At 32.3% G+C, this 17,779-nt stretch overlaps 1 protein-coding gene across 1 annotated transcript in view; it reads right to left on the bottom strand.

The window, feature by feature from the left end:
- Window positions 1–15,416, bottom strand: part of LOC118189402 (uncharacterized) — a 63,131-nt gene extending 47,715 nt beyond the window's left edge. The window contains exon 1 of the mRNA XM_035359994.2: window positions 15,156–15,416. The gene's annotated coding sequence lies outside the window, so the exon portion shown is untranslated. The remainder of the gene's footprint in view (window positions 1–15,155) is intronic.
- Window positions 15,417–17,779: the final 2,363 nt, after the last annotated feature.

The raw sequence follows: 17,779 nt of genomic DNA, 5'->3' as shown, positions 1-17,779 counted from the left end.
AAATAAACCAAACTCTCAAAATCGATTCTAAACTATTTAATGGCCATGATACCAGTTTCTTAACGAAGAAAACTATGTTTTTTAATTTTTATCTGGGAGTAACGCATATATAAATAGAATTACATTTTTTGCACCATAATTTCCAAAATCTACATGGCTACTGTAAAGTTGGTTTGGTTTATTTGATTATGGCAAAGCATTTAAAGGCTATCTACCTAAGGAAAGGGATGTCTTCGTGGAGAGTTTTCTAAAGCAAACTGGCTACTATCCACATTACACATGAGGAAAAACACAAAATTCCAATGCACCCAACTTGTTTGCTCAGATTCCAACCCAGGTCGAACTACCAGCATTTAATGACTTTACCCCTCGCCCGCTGGTGGGTCACTGTCAAGCTGACCCAACTGCGATGGACATATTTGAAAGTTTCATCATCAAAGCACACTCCACTTTCTTTTAAACCATTCACTGCACTCACGATTCAAATTACAGGAATCCTCTTTCTGATCATCAAAAATATTTTTAATCAGATTTTTTGTAATAACGATATCTTATATTACCTAGCAATAACTAGAATCTATGAGCCTTATGATGATTTCTATACGTAGATTTTGTTAATATGAAGTATGTCTATATATTATACTATTATAGTGTATTAGTAACGAAACTTTTACCTTTATTCAAAGCATGAAAAACGTTTCTTTAAGCATAATTGAAATATGAATTCTTCCCGACCTATTTTAAAATAAGTAATTTTATGCTTCTGTAGTTCAATCTGTGCTTCATGGCTTGTATGTGGATTTCGTTTTTAGTCAATTACTTTTCCGACTTAATACCGATTCAGTCCGCTCCCAAAACAGCTTTCGCAGTTTTGTTCCCATTTCAGCTTTACAGGGAAAATTTCTGTAATTTTATTCTCATTAGCTCGATCAAAAAATATCCACTCATTTCATTCGTAACAGTCTGTTTTTATAACCCCTTCTATAAATGAGAGAATGTAAAGTCAGTGCTTTCAACGGCATACAACTTTTTATCGTGATTTCTCTTGTTGCGATATGATAATATACGAAAGCAATACTGCATTTATGCTTTGGTTTTCTGTAATATTTTCGTGCTTTAAGATTTCAATCTCATTTTACACGTTTCCATCATTTTCATTTTACACGAATATCAAAGGAAAATCTCTTAATTCTTTCCGACATCTTCTAAGATAACTCATTTTATGTTTCTCTACTTCAGTTTTTGCTTCATCTCTTATGCATACATAAATTTTCTGGTCAACAGTCTTCTCATCTGTACTATTGGAATACTTCCATTACAACATTCTATTGGATCAGCAAGTCCAGCGCCTATTTTTCCACTGTAATACTTACGTATGTTTCCATCTAAAAAGGTCTCCAGTCATAAACTAGAGCTTTTTGGCTCTTCAATATATTTAATCTTTCTAAGACCTCGTTATTTTATAAGGTATTTCTCCCACTTTGATAATGTGCCTTCGTGGTGTAGTGGTCAGCACACTGAGCCGGTATTTCAGAGGCTCGTGGTTCGATTTCCGGGGAAGGCGTTTGCTCATTTTTCATCTTGCCTGCTTCCAATTAACCTAATGTCTCTACAGTGGCGCCCGAACTAAAAGGGTGTTGGATGAGGAGGATTTGGCGATTGGATCCCCTTTAAAAAAAAATCGACCTTTAAAAAAAGGAGTATATAAGGTATTTCTCCCCCACTTTCCTAGCGTGCCTTCGTGGTGTAGTGGTCAGCACACTGAGCCGGTATTTCAGAGGTCCGTGGTTCGATTCCCGGCGAAGGAGTTTGCTCATTTTTCAGCTTGCCTGCTTCCAATTAACCTAATGTCTCTACGATTTCAACGCGGTTATCATAACTTCCAAAGTAACCAGTACGGTTTAGTTTCGGAGCGAATTGTGACTCAAATTTTGAAACAAGCAAACAATAGTAAAAAGATGAGAGAAAAACTGCTGAACTGAAAACTTTAAGAAAGAACAAATGCAAAACTAGGCTAATGCCGACCACGTGATTATTTTCGTACATGGTGAAGAATCATAAACTCACCTTCCATTAGGTTTCTACAAGGTGGTGAAACACCAAGGAAGTTAGAATATATGGAGATGGCGGCTCTGCTATTGCTTTACAAGGAAAGTAAAAACGGTGCAAGAAAATAAGCCCCGCCAAGTGAGGGCAAAAAAGCGTTGCCTTTAAAAAGGAAGTGAGGCCAAAACAAATGCATTTCTCAGGTTTACAGTGTATTTCCGCAGTTTCAAAAAACGAGATGTGACAGGCCTAAGAGTTGAAAAATTTTTGCAGCGAAATAAAATTTACAGTTCGCCTTTTATTTTCGCGTGGAAGAAAATTTTCAAACATGCAAAAATAACTGAAATAATATTCGCATAAACCTCTAAACTTTTTTTTTTTTTTTTTTTTCTGTGTTTACGTGTAAAATGTACCCGAAAAAAAAAGGGATATAAAGTGCACAGAAATTTCCTTACATATTATTAATCACGAATATGCTGCTCGTAATTGAAATTTAGTGGGAAAAAAAAAAAAAAAAGCGAGGGGTTGGAGAAAGAAAGCGAAAACTCGCAAAGGAGGAAGAATATAATTGAACAAGACTTACTTTAAAATATCACCATTAGTTTTAGCAACGTCATATTTCATTTTTTTAAATTTTATATTACTTTTCACTATGCATTTTTATTTAAAAATTATTTAATTTTGAACAAAATTTAATTTAATCCTAACATCTGCTAGAAATTTACTAAACTTGTTAAATATGTATCAGAAATTAATTACCATAGACTTAAAAGGTAATTTTTTGAAGTCATTACTTAATTTTAGATTTTTCTATTTAAATCATTTTCTTAAACTACCACGCTACATGTATCTATAAACCTTTAGCATATTTAAAAAATTTTAATAACTGATCATATTGAAATAAATCCATCTCCATTTCCAAAAAGTAATCCTTAATGATATGTAAAAAGCAAAAAGGAAGAAGAAATATTCTGCTTATTTTTTTAATTTAAAAGATATTCATAATTCAATTACAATCAATAAAAATTCAAAACACTATGCATACGCTGTGCGTCTCGTATTAGGCGGGACTAAGACAGGGCCGTTTCTAGGCCATTGGCTGCCCGCGTATTTCCTAAGATTGCCGCCCCTAAATTTAAAACAAATGCTCAATGATTAATACAATTTTTATTTCATACTATAAGTACTTACATATGGCAAATTGTATAAAAAGTACTTAGGTATGACAAGTACTTACAATGAATTTAAAATATTTAGGCGTGGTACAGCAAGAGTCCGGCCGCGTACTTTTACGCGCAGCAACCCCAGCTAGGAATGGCCTTGGGCTTAGAAATAAGGTGTCGCTAAAGTTATAGCCCCTTTTTGCGAAATGCAGAACTTGCAGATTTAGATTTTGCAAAAATTTCAGCACGGTGTTAGGGAAAACAAAGAAAAAATGTTTAATTAATAGTATATAAGAGTTCAGTTCTTGCAACGCTAATTTTTTTAGTAATATCTAATGGAAGATGCGTGGTGAGTAAAAAATGACACAGGAAGATTGCTCTGATAGCAAGACATGTAATCCCACCCAAAAGAGGTGAGGAGTAGATTCATCATACTTAATGTATTTAACTGGCTTTATTAGACAAAAATTACGTCAAAAACTTGCGATGGAAAATAGCGCTAAATTTAGCAAATGCTCAAATTTATTTTTAAATTTCGGATAATATACCGCTAACTCGGGAAACTAGGTGCCCTTTTCTGAGTTTGCCTATCTGTAACATTAAAAATAGGCAAACTGCACCATCTTCCCTTTATAGGGGGTTCTAGTGTTAGCACCTAGTCAAATATTTATAATGATTTTTGCGTCATTGTGCAAAAAAAAGAAATTCTTAAAAACAGTAAAGCATATTTAGAAACGGTTTAGAGAGAGGCGGGACTTAGAGTAAGGCACATTTGCCTTACTCTAAGTCCCGCCTACTAAGAGCAAGCTTTCCCTCTTTTTTGCTTCACTTTGACTGGAAGGAGGGTATTTCCATGTATTTTAATCTCCTTGTGGAAAACTAAGTGAAATGGAAATGATGGAATTTTCAGCTCGGACTGAATTGGAAATAAAATTGTTTCAGGAAAAGCCTCAACTGGTTCATCACCTCTTTCTTTTTTCTAAAGAACATCTGACGGCTTTTCTTATTTAGATTTACAGCGATCTTCAAAAAATAGAAGCACTGTCGTTATATTATATTCAGTGAAAATGCTAGTTAGTTGTCACCAACAATGATGTAGTGTTGCGAATACAGGTTGAAGGTCTAACTTAAACCGTTTCTATTGTGTGGTAAAATCGCTGGAATTTCCTACAGGCAAAACTACTTCAATGACCCTTATGACTTTCACAAGGAAACGCAAACGAGGGCTATCAGAGGCAATACCATCTGTTAAATATTAGCAATACCCTGTCCTACCAAAGATAATAGAAGTGAGGGAACACTTAAAGTGCGTTTCCTGGCAGATAACTAATCCCCTTCCTGTTTCCAGGAAGCACTACTTGTTGCTGCTATAGTTTATCACGTTCAAACTGAAGACAGAGTGTAAACTAGTACCAGAAACATCGTGAAAAATGTACTCGAACGTGTGTATTTCATAGGCTCAATCAATCTATATTCAACTTAATCATGCTATTTAAAACTGAGCATTTAAACACATCTATGATCAGAACTTTCGAAAAATTTAGAGTTCCTTGTAGTTTCCATTGAAAATAAATTCTAATTTGATTACAAATGACATTTTACGAAATTTCAAAATTTCCAACAAGTTATTTCAGTCTTTATCATAGTTAATAAGACATGATCAGTTTTGTTTCCTGAACACATAAAAAGAAAATTATTACGTTTCTACATATTTTCAATTACATAAGAAAAATAAATGCAGTTTCTATACTATAACGTATAGAAAGGTTAAAACGTTCCTCTTTATATTTCTACATGAGATATTTATAAGCATCTTTCGATTCTACAGAATAATTACACTTTGAGACAGCCCAAGATCTCAGAATGTTCTGCTAGTTTTAGATTTTCTTTGCAACAAGATCCGTAACTATGCAATAAACATTAAAGTAGACATAATGTAGAGATTCGAAAAAGCACTGTATATATAAAGGCACTTCCATAGAATAATCTATTCTGATAAGTAATTTCAAGTATTCTCAATAGTACTACAGATTCGTGCCCACAACTTTTCGTAAGGCCAATTGTTATGCAACCGTTGAGACAGAATTCACCTCCACCTTCCCTTAAAAAATTGTCTTGCATTTTTAAGGAAACGTTGAGGGTTTCTTTATAAGAGTGTAAAACAAAATCATTGATTTAGACCAATAAAGTTATCCTGTTATCAATCACACTGCGGTACTTAAAACAAAACATATCTTTTTATTTACACTGCTTTCCTAGTCTATCGGAATAAGTGAAACATATTTTGCGAAGTGGCACGGAATACTCACAACACTACGCATTCATATTTTTTGGACTATATCTTCCCCAAACTTCTGATGTTTTCTCTGAACAAACTTAACCATCAGCTACACAAGTGATCTGATGCAAATGAAATCTTATGAATATTCAATTCACATGGAAGAGAGCTTCCGATTTGCTCAGTGGGCCCCGTAATTAGAATGACTACGTTTCTACATGCCAAATGCATCAGAAAGCAAAAGATATCATCCTGCATTTTTACTCCCTTATCTTTTCCACAACAATAATCTTAAAAGATTAGAAGCTGAAAACAACTATTTGTGTGTCAAGGTCAGTGTACTGCTTTAGTGGAAAATGAAATGTTTAATATCACAATGCGCTCCAAAACAGAATTGAACTTTCAAATGCCTTTTCACATTTAAGCGTAAGTATAATTTTACATAACGATAAACCTTTCTTCCCAGATTGGAAGGAATGCGTGCAAGTCAATCTAAGCATCATCTTACACGATTGTTTGTATACTCTCTAGAAATTGCCCTTGGCCGAGCCTAAAAGAAAGGGAGCCAAAAAGTCGGTCTCCTGGGCCTTTGACCAGTGGTATTCAACCTACGAGTCACGAACCCTGAAAATTTATAGTGCGGTCGCAAGGTGGATAAAAATCCTAAAAAACTTAATTTGATGGCATATGACTGAGGTTAGATGCTGTGACTGGAGGCGCAAAACTTTCTGAGATTGCTTGCATTTTTATGGGTTTAAATCCTGCCATAAAGTTTCAATACCACTACCTTAGATAATTCACTAAATTTTAATCTATCATAACTGATTTAAGTGAATTAAAATTAGAGTCGAATGAGCCGCTCATTCAGAAAGGAAAGCTGCAGAAGCAGGAAAAAAAAAAATGTCTCCCCAAGTGGGCAAAAAGCATTGGAAGACTAAAATTCAAATAACAGAAACACGAAGCAAAACTGAAACCCTAGAGCTGTAATTAGGGTTTTCAGCGTCCAAGGACAAGTGAAGCTCTCGCGCCCCTCTTGTTTGCCAAGAATGGAAAACTTTTCATTCTAAAATTTCGTAACATCTGTCCGGCGGCCCCTGGATGCCACGCCTGGGGATAGATGTACCTCTTGGTCCCCTTTAGCTACGCCCTTGTGAGAGCCTGAAGGCAAAATCTGACAAATGTATATTGCTAAAAGCCACAATGAAGATGCACAAGGAGAGACTTACTATTAATTTAATTGTGAGAGTGTCTTCTGATATGTCTTTCTAAATTTAAATTATTTATGAAAATAGAATCTTTATCATAATATGTATTGACAAATAAAAACAAAATTAAAATTCTCGAAACTGACACCATTAATATCAGAAACGGTGACATAGTATATTAATTTAAAATAGTTAATATTTTCCAAGCATATTAAATATTTTACTCAAAAAGAGAATTACTTTAACACATACATAATCAACAAATTACCTTTTATTTAAGAAATCTTCGCATTTAACAAATTGCAATTTTCAACCACATTCTCAACAATTCAAACTACAGCAAATAATGATATTCACTTGAATTCATTTTACACTGAAAATAATTCTTTTTAACTGTTGCGAAATATTTAAGGTACAAGAAATTAAGATCCTTGAAAATCGACAAAGAATTTCCACAAATTATTTTATCTGAATCCATGCCGAGAGTAAATTAAAATTTCACTGCCATTCGAAGAAAAATTTACAGTCAGTTAAAATTTCTCAGATCTACTAAATTTGAACTCGCTAATATTTTTATTTTCTTCAGATATTCGCTGCCATCAATCTCATAAATCTTATCTTTAGCAGAGTCAAACTTAATTTAGCGACTATCAATAGATTGGTTCAAATCAATGTAAAATTGAAAACGTAACTTCTAGCACTTTTTTCAGTTTAAAGATGCGCCAAACGACATTTCAAATGAAAAAACACTTTTTTCATCAGCTAATTTTGAATGAGATAAAATTTTTCTAAGCTAACTTAGGTAAATTATTTCAATAAACAAAGAAATAAAATTATGCCCTTTAATTTTATTTACTTATTTATTTACATATATACTTGAATAACAAAAACATTGTTATAAGGGATAATCCAAAACGCCTCGTTTAAGTTAACGATTAAAATGCGTTTAACTTAACAGTGGCCAATACACACTAGCGACCGTTAAAACTTGTAGTTTGACACGAATTTAAATTCCGGTGCAAAGCCCAGCTACATGAATGTTTTCGCGGTTTTCTCATATATAAAGTGGCAACAATGGTTAAAAGAACAAGGCAAGTGGAATATATAAGTGGTTATAGACAAGTAGAAACAATGGTTAAGAAAACATCATTAAATTTGGATTGTTTTTTCTAACTCAATTTTCAAAAAAAAAAGATAATAAGCTGGGCGCTTAAAATGGTCGCATTTCATTTTTAGTTATTGTCAACACAAGTATAAATCTCAGCATGTGTAGCGGTTTTTAATTAGAAAATTATATACATATTCTGAAAAGCTATAATTACTCATTGGCCAAATTTATAAAATCTTTGACGTTATGTATTTACACCTTTACAGATTATGAAACGATTATACATAAAACATTGCGAGTCCCAATGCGAAATAATACGTATTGCGTTCAGTTTTAATTGACAATATTAAGTCTCCAAATTTCATGACTAAATTCTTTCAACGAATATAAATGTGTGATAGGTAACAATTGTTTGCGAATTTTTTCTTTTCCTTTGCTACTTTTAAGTGAAGAGCGCGAATATAAAAAAATATATAATAATAACAATAATACTCGTATCTCGTTTGCTAAGAATTTTTAATGATACTTATCCTTTTTATTATTGTTTTATCGTATGTAATTTTTCCAGTCAACTGCAGCACTTTCGCACATATTAAGCTGTTTGTTACACCATTTCATACACGTCAACTCTTCCACCCAAGAATACATGAATCTAATAGCAGTGACGAACGATATTCTGGAGCCGCTGAACCAATTTTCCAATACGGAGACCCTTCTTTTTGCAGTTTTTAACACTGCATCTTCAAATGGTTTCGTCGTTAATATAAAGTATCATGCTGTGTGGATATTTTCGTATACTCGTTTGTAAGGTAAAAGACGTCTTTCTTGGAAAAATGACATGGCATCCACCTCATTTGTTGGTAAATTACAGATTGTTAACGTCACGTTTAAAAAATAGTAATAAAATAAAGCAATGAATATATTTTTAAATAAACAATGCGAATTCGAAAACCTCATAAAAATATATATGTAAGAAGACAAGGCGACACCAAAATTGCAACACTGTGCTTATGTACGATTACATGGCGAGGTATAAGAACACGTAGCCGATTAGACAGAACAGCTGAAGCTTGCAAGGGTTCTTAACCGGTGGTACGCAAGAGAAAAATAGGTGGTACCCAAAGAAGCACAGTGTGTTTAACTATTAAATTCAAAAATTAAACCCCACATCATGATTGAGTTTTTTCTCTAGCAATCGTAAATTTATGCGAGCTGAGCTTTGTTCAAGAAAGGTGGTGGTCGTAGTACTTCGTAGGTTTTCAATTTTGCTTAGATGGTACCCATTAGTCAAAAGGTTGAGAACCGCTCAATCTACGCAGTAGCACACGTAAAATTTTTCTAACAATTAAAAAACAAATTCCTGTCTGCTAAACTGAAATAGCTCATTCATTAAGTGCAAAAATACTTAAAACTAATTGCAAAACAGGCACTGTAAGATGAAACTGGAGCAGAGAAGTTAAATTAAGAACCAAACGGGTTGACGTAGTAATAAGTTTTTCTGCAGTTTGCTAAAATTAAGCTTAACAATTTTGTGAGTTTTCACAAATAGCCTATCAATTGCAAAATTTTGTTAACATTCTTAACCATTTATTTTCAAATAAAAGTGTTTCCAAATAACTGCAGATTTTACTGTATCGATTTCTCCCGATTCTAATAATTGATTTAACACAAAAACTTTATTCGTGGTGTTTTAAACTTTTGTTCTTAAAAGTCTAAAATTCTGGTTTTATCTGTATGTTTTTAGGTTAATTAAATATGGTAAGGCTCATGAGGGCCTTCATTAAAAACTTCATAAGGAAAACAGGCTCGTATCCACGTTTCACACACAAAATACACGAAAACTTACCATGCAGCTAGCCCGTTCTCCTGATCGAACTCCCAGCATTCAACACTCCTAGCCACTCGTCCACAGATAAGGTACCCGTCTGTTTTTACTTTTTATCTTATCTTAAGGACAAGCTTCCAAATGCTTTTATTTATTTATTTATTTATTTATTTATTTTGCGCTTGTGTATGTGCGCGCGCACTCGAAAAAAGAATAAGTGAAAGGTAACATTTCCCCACTTCGTCTTTTTTTAAAGGAGCAACCGAAAGAATTAACAGAGCCATGCTCCTAAATAATTCTTTCGGTTGCTCCTTGGAAAACGACTAATAAACTGTCAACCTTTATTTAACTGTATTTGCTGTTTTTATATTAAATTAATTTTATCTCTGATTTGTTTTTTTAATTCTTGCTTCAAATTATTTTTAATTTATGCTTTAATTTACCACTCTTGGGTGAAATGTATTTTGTTTATTTTACTTAGTTATTTAATTAACTATGCAGTAGATCGCGAGACATAGCGTTTATTTAAATATTCTTACATTTTATGTTTATTAGAAAAAGAAAAAAAAAAAAAAAAAGTCCTTGAATTTCTGAATATGTTTATAAACATCAATTAGCCTTATGTCGAGGAAAGCGTTAACTCATCCAGTTTCAGGAGAAGAGCTCTTTTAGCGATTGAAAACTGCCGTTTTTTTCAGCGGTAGCCTAAAACGGTAGTGTCAATCATTAAGAGTATTTTAGCTAAATTAGAAGATAACGGTAGTTAAAATTTTTAGATAACGATAGTGTTACTTGGCATGTCATACTTTTATCATATGCTCATTTGAAATGCTTCTATGAAGAAAAATTTTTAAGTACACATACGTTTATGTACCTCTGTGCAAGAATAAATTTGTTTTATATAAAATGGAATGCTGAATGTGATAAACAATAACCATTTTCCATAAATATGCGTTAATTAAAGCAATAATTTTTACAGAAAAAAAATTTAGGTAATTTAAAACTTGCGCATTTTTCTCTGTTGAAACTAATGAGTACTTCCTTAGAAGACCCTGAAATTCAAATCGAATTTCTAAAAACATCATTACACGGAAGAAAAATTCAACAACCACAATTAGTGACAAACAAAAGACAGATTTATCGCAATATGTATGAATCAATGCCCGCCAATCCTTGAAACTTTTTCTGGGGGAAAAGTCCATTAACTTGTTTATCTCCTCCATTCGGTAAGTCTGATACGAGAGCAGCCAGTTGTTTGGTTTATTGTATGGATTAGAGTTAAATAGTGTTCAAAAAGTCTTACGTCTAAGTATTTGCTTGCTATGCCAGTTGGGAACAAACCTGTTACTCACTTCCAATGACTCATCCCACCCCAAAGAGGTCGCCAAAATTCGACCTTTAAAAGTGATTCGAAACCTCAAAGCCTCCCCCACAACTTGCATTATCTGAGATTTTCCCTCCTACTGGGAGACAATGACTCACATTTCTTGGGAAAGGGATATCTGCTTGTTATTGGAGCATCAATATTGAGTTACTCAGTCATCCAAAGTAAACAAAGTGGACCAAATGGCACCATTGACTGGTGAGAGTGACGTTAAATATATAATATGAGCATGTGAAAAAAATTAAAGTACAGCGCAAACACAACGAACGCTTTTTGAGCTCCAATTTTCTAATTAAATAATTCTGTCCTATTTTATTTATTATGAGATTATAAATATTGTGTTTTATTTTTAACAGAATTCTAAATTATGTTCTATTTTATTTTTATGATTATTATGAAATTAAATTTTATTTCTGCCTGAGAAACGTGGATTGGAATTAAAAAAGAATTACACAGTTTACTCCAAACGTGAAAAAGTTTTGGAATGGATGTACACATTGCGACCCGGATAAGCCCCAAAGTATTCCAATAAAACAAAAATATCAAAATGCGCGATTTAATTTATATGAAGATATTGTGAAATACATTAGCTATTATTAAAATATCTTTTAAAAATAATTACCATGCAAAATACGATTAATTAACGCCTACTATATTTCAGAACGAAGAAAGCCATTTCTAGAAAATACCTATAATACAGAATATTCTTTAAATATTCCCAAGGATCATAACAGTCAAATGTAATTTAAGACATGACGTCAATACACCTGATCCTTGTCATCCATTCTCAGTTTACGTCAGTCGTCAACACGTCAAAAGTCAAAATGAAAATCGAAGAACTTGCAACTACAGTCAAAGATCCTGTCAATCACAAGTGAAATGACATCAACGTGAAAATTCTAAGTATCAAAAACCGTGTTTAAGAAAATGAAATAGAAACTTGTAAAGTGTACGGGATTGTTATTAAAGCATTAGAAATTTTTTTTTTTATTATTATTTTTTTTTTAAACTCTTGCATTCTCAGCAACTTAAAAATCCTTTTTTCGGCTCAATGGTGCTTTCTAAAAAAATTTTGATACAAAGTTAAAAAGTGAGCCAGCATTCAGCTTAAAAGGTTATGAAAATTGAACCCCCGAGCAAACAAAAAGTTACTGCAAGTATAAAAATGATGGAGGATTATTTCTAAAAGAAACGACTCGTTAATTCGTGCTCGTTCTGGATGGTGAAAACCACAGAAAGGGTTTTAAACAGCGATTCTCAACCGGGGGGGGGGTATTCCCGATTAGGGGCATTTCATAATTTTTTGGGAGGACGCGGTCAGGTCTTTATTTACCTGTTAAGTATTTAGTTTATGAGTATAAAAAATTACTTTTAATAAGTTTTGGTATTTATCAACGTTTTCTATGTATTTTTTGTTTAACTTATACAACACATTAAAAAATAATCTAAATAATTGTATTATAAGTATTTTTGGAGTTTTGCAAAGAAAGGGGGAGGAATTAACGGTTATCAATGGTGAAAGGGGTGCATGAAGCAAAAAAGTTGAGAACAAGGGCACTGGAAATGAAATACGGTAAGCAAGTATCAATCCTCAGTAACTTTACTGCTCGCAACTAATGGTTTCAAGTACAAAAACTGATCTTAATAACGTAGAATACAACTATAAGAAGTAATCTTTTACAAATGTAGTCACTTTTTACGTTATTTACCTAGATTCTAGGACAAAAAATTTCTTCTTGGCATAGAGGGTAAAAAATAGTTGCGTGAAAATTGCACTGCAGAATACATGCAGCATAGAGATAAGAACGATTTTATACGATGAAATGAATACCCTCGTCTTAGCTCTCTACTCTCCAAAACGCTATTTTGATTTAAAATATATTTCATTTTTTATGACTGGTCGAACTTCCTGTACCGCCAATAGAGGCTTAACAGGACTTATTGGAGCTATTTAATTAAAGAAACATTGAGATCTAAAACAAAGCCTAAATCAGGCCCATTAAGCAGTAGAACTACCACCATACTACCTAAAATAACTTTAAATACAATAAATAACTAAAATATTAACTTAAAGTCTAGGAGCTGATGAGATTTACCAGCTACACCAACAAAAGCACATTATTACGTACTTATTATTACGTAAAATATAACACGTTACTTACATGCATAAAAATATATTACTTACATATACAAATAAATAAAATAACAGAATATCATAAACATCCTTACTTCGACAGCGAGTTAGCTATTAAAAAAACGAAAGCTTTCAGATTTTATATTTCGCTTTTGAAATCGCCGCGTTTTTTAAATCAAAAATTCGTTAATGTTTAACAAAATTTGAAATACATAATAAAACAAATTCGAAATTTGGTTCTTCGATGAAATAATGCCCATATTCGGGTCGTGGACTGCGTTATTCAAAATTCGATGGCTCTAGTTATTGTTTGTTTTTTCACAATGCGAGAAACATGGTGGCAACAATCTGAAAGCGATTTAACGCTTTTAGTGATACCACGCAAAATGCCGTTTTCAAACTAACAGCCCTTCTGGACTAACACCCGTTTGTGCTAATAAGGCTAGACTTCGCGTATGGAATGAACGTCATTCATCATAAAGGATGCATATTTTGCGGGATAAAGATTCAGTTATTTGTAAAATAAAATCCCCACCCTTCTGGGCAGCAGATGCATGACATCTTGCGAGAAATCGGTCAATAAAACTAGATTAATAGAGGCTAAGAAAAACGGATCATTCGGCAGGTTAGCAACAGGCAATAAGTAAAAACACTGGTATTATCGGATGAAAATTAATTTCATTTGACTATTTAATTGAAACGTTTTCATAAGATAATTTTTTAACTACTGTAAATTATGAATTTATTATTCATGTCTTTTTACTCTTCTGTTGTTCAAAATAATCCTTGCTCATGATAATCAACAATATTTCTCAAATTTCAATCCTTGAAAATTTTAGACTTTGCAATATCATAAGTCCTTTAAACAAACTTAGTTTTGTAATATTTCGCATACAGTTTATTGAACTAATGCAGTATAAACTGTACAGATAATCCGAAATTTAATGAAATATAAATATTTTGAGGGCTAGCTCTAACTTTCGTTGGATATATTATTTATTTGATTGAACATTAAATACTTCCAAGTCATTTTATAATCTGAAATAGTTCTCTTATAAAGCATTAAAAACATCAAGCATCCTCGTGAACTAATCGCGTGTATAAATAGTTTTATGGTTTCTAAGATGCCCACTTTTCTGCATATTTTGCACAGTATTTGCGTTAAGTTCTTGGTACTGTTGTATTTTAGGCTGTACCTATACATTTTAAGCAAAGCTTTCCGATGTGAAATTTAAATATAAAACTGTGAATTTTTAACATTATTAAAATTTTGTTGAAGTTTCAAGCTTTAAAAAAAAAAGCAGTCTGATAACATTGGCATACTGAACATCACACAAATTAGTAAGCAATAAGAATTAACATTTGATTGACAATAAATTAAGTCTGCAAAGATTAACATCCAACAGATGACACTTAATATGCTTTTGTTTGTCTTGGCATACGCTATGCAACTCATTATTCTTATACATTTATTCAAGAATTTTAAATGTATTAACAATTTAGTAGTACACAGAATGTTTACTGAAACAAAAACTAGAACTGTCAATAAAAAACATTCCAATTAACGACAGCAATTAAATAATTAAATTTATAAAATCTTGAAAAATTACATTTACTATTTAAGATCAAGGTTATTAGAAATTTTTGTACCGCCGACCTTTTCTATAGAAATAAAAATTTTCTCAACGGGAAAAAAATATAATTTGTCGAAAACCATAACTTAGATTTATCGACCTTTTAAAATATAGGGAAATTTTCCATAAATAGATTGCAAAAATTGAATTATTAAAAACTATAAAGGAATAGTTTAATTTACAATATATAAGCCTTATAAAGACACATATTAAAGCCTGCCTAAAAGAGTAAATGAGAATGTAAACTGCTGAAAGATTTAATACATAAAGATGCGTATATCAACCCAACACTATTGTTAAACACAGAAGTAAATATCACTGCAAACAAGCAACAACTAGCAAACTATCTAACAAGCAAATTAAAATTATTTTACATACCAATGGCCGAAATGAAATTATTCCACTGTAGACACTTTTCAAATTGATAATAACAGAAATCACATCAACGGCTATTTGTCACTAAAAGTTCACCATTATCACCCACTAACCGTTGTCAAGCCAGAACTTGCAAATCATCTTTAGAATAAGAAATGAAGTGGGAATCCTTCCGTGGAATGCACTTACGAGCACATGTTTAGCTGAAGTTTTGCTACCTCCCTAAAGAGTACCGTCCCTATTCAACGTTGGAAGTGATATGAGTCAGCCTCCTCGAACTAGTAGTTCAAGTTAAGGCGTGTAGGGATCACCGGTGCGGATTTTTGAGGTGAGAGAGGGAATTTGGTAGGGACTCCAGCTACCCTTGGACTAACACCGGGGGAAATAGACCTAGACGCAATAGTAGAAGATAATATTTACTTAGGGAGGGGGTTTAGTTTAATTAAAGTGTAGCTAGATGAATAGTTATTTCATGATAAGACTTTGTAACTTTCAGCGCGTATATACGACATGTATGGCTATTTTTTTTAAAGAATGAACTGTATTTTGACAGTGAACCTAATTTTTGAATTTTTCAAGGTTTTTGTTCTTTTTCTTACTATACTTTTATGGATGTATTTTTCTTTTAATTCTAAAATATAACAGAATGAATAACTGCTTGTGTTGCTACTTCTTATTTATAGAATGTTATATAATTTCGTTTTAATTTTTTCTACTTTTTCACATTTTTTTTTAGTCTAAACGGGCATTAGCTCAGAAGGGCTATTAGTCTCGAAACGACATTTTGCGTGGAAAGTAAACTAAAAGTCATTAATTTAAAAAAAAAGCGCTGAATCACTTTTCAAATTATTGCTACCAAATATTATCCCCTGTATTGTATTTAAAGAAATTAAATAATGAAGAAACTGCAAGTACGTACGTATGTCTCTTGCACTGTGAAAAAACAACAGTACCTAGAGCCATCAAATTTTGAATAACGTAGTCTTCCACTGGGAATACGGGCACATAGAAGCTTGAATTTTGAACTTCAAATTTGTTTTATTACCTATTTTATATTTTGCAAAACTTCAACGAATTTTCGATTAATAAAACTCAAAGGACTACATTCTTAAATGCAACGTATTAACAACCTACGCCCGGGTTGTATATTATGCTTTCCTGTTTTCAAAATTTAATGTAAAAATGTAATGTTTGCAAACAATAGCTAACCAATCGCTTCCTTTTTACATGGCCGAGTAGTTACACTGAAAAGCAGTGGTTTCGAAATTACAGATAAAGGTATTTACGTATTATCACAACCACCTTGATGTAGTTTGGCGAATTTTATGGAAGGAAAAGAATACTTTTATTGTAAAAAATTACATATTACATATATACGTTGCTACCGTACACTCCGACGAAAAATCTTCGACTTACTGATTACTTAAGTTGGCGAAACTTAAACTTTATTTAACTTAAATTGGCCAGTTCTTAAACTGGGCAAAAATTATTGTTCATCCACCTTTACATGATATAAGTACTATTTTGTTCATATATAACAAAAAGGGGCGTTTATAATTGAAAAAAAAAATTTTAGAAGAGAAAGCAAAAATCTATACAATCGAAATTTACATTTTCGTAGTTGGCAGATAATGTCTAATTAAATATAAAACTTATAAATCCAAGTGTACTCAAATACGTGTGTGTTACGCGCATGCGAAGAATGGCTGTTCTTGGTATACTTGAAAATACACCAAAAACCATGGCATTCTACTGAATGTTAAAACCGGGGTGCGGAGGATAAAAGAGTCCCTAATTTCTAATAACCAAGTATAGTTCACATCTTTCTATTGGCGAATAATGGGATTAAATTTATTACAAATCTTCAAATGTTCTATTTTAGTTATAATGTTTTCGAATAAATATATTATAAATGCTTTGAAAAATGTTAAAGTCCCGTGAAACAAAAATCCATAGTTCCAATATCTAATTTGAATTAAACTTGAATTTCTCTTTGAAATCGAAATTCCAAGTACTATATTTACTCCAAAATAATTCTCCCTGGAATACAAGAATTTTCATGTATTTGAAGATAAATTTTAAGAAATAAAAGTGTTGAAAAATACTTATTTGGTCTTGTAGTAATTCTGATAAAAAGCGAATCTCAGTTTTTATTATAACACTTTCGAATTTCTTCGAAATTACAGTATTATTAGTGGTGGCTTCATGTGTAATTCAGTTCATTCCTTTTGTCCGGGCAGGGGTGCTAAATGTGTATGGTTTAACAGTAAAGAAAATCCTCTAACTCTAGTCCCTCGCGCATTCCCCCCTTTTTTTATTATTATTATTAATTTTATAGTCGAAAATCGGGAGGGGAAAATCTTAATTTCCGAAGGAAGCGGTATAATAAAACAATGTTGAAAAATTAACAATGGATAAAATACAGATAACCATCACAATAGTATCTCTTTAAAAGAAATCTACATTCCAATAAAAATATATAGAAAATTAGGATTACAATATCTAATAAGATATCTGCATATCTACCCCTCATTTTCCTGTAACGTGAATCTGTCCCGTTTTCATTGTTGTCTCTGCTAATTCTTCGGCCTCAAATCATCCATAAATAATTAGAGAATTAATTTGTG

The sequence above is a fragment of the Stegodyphus dumicola genome, chromosome 5 (genome assembly GCF_044657685.1).
Source record: "Stegodyphus dumicola isolate Sdum_Otavi_A_Nest chromosome 5, ASM4465768v1".
Taxonomy (NCBI): Eukaryota; Metazoa; Arthropoda; class Arachnida; order Araneae; family Eresidae; genus Stegodyphus; species Stegodyphus dumicola.
This window is presented reverse-complemented; position numbering and strand designations above follow the sequence as displayed.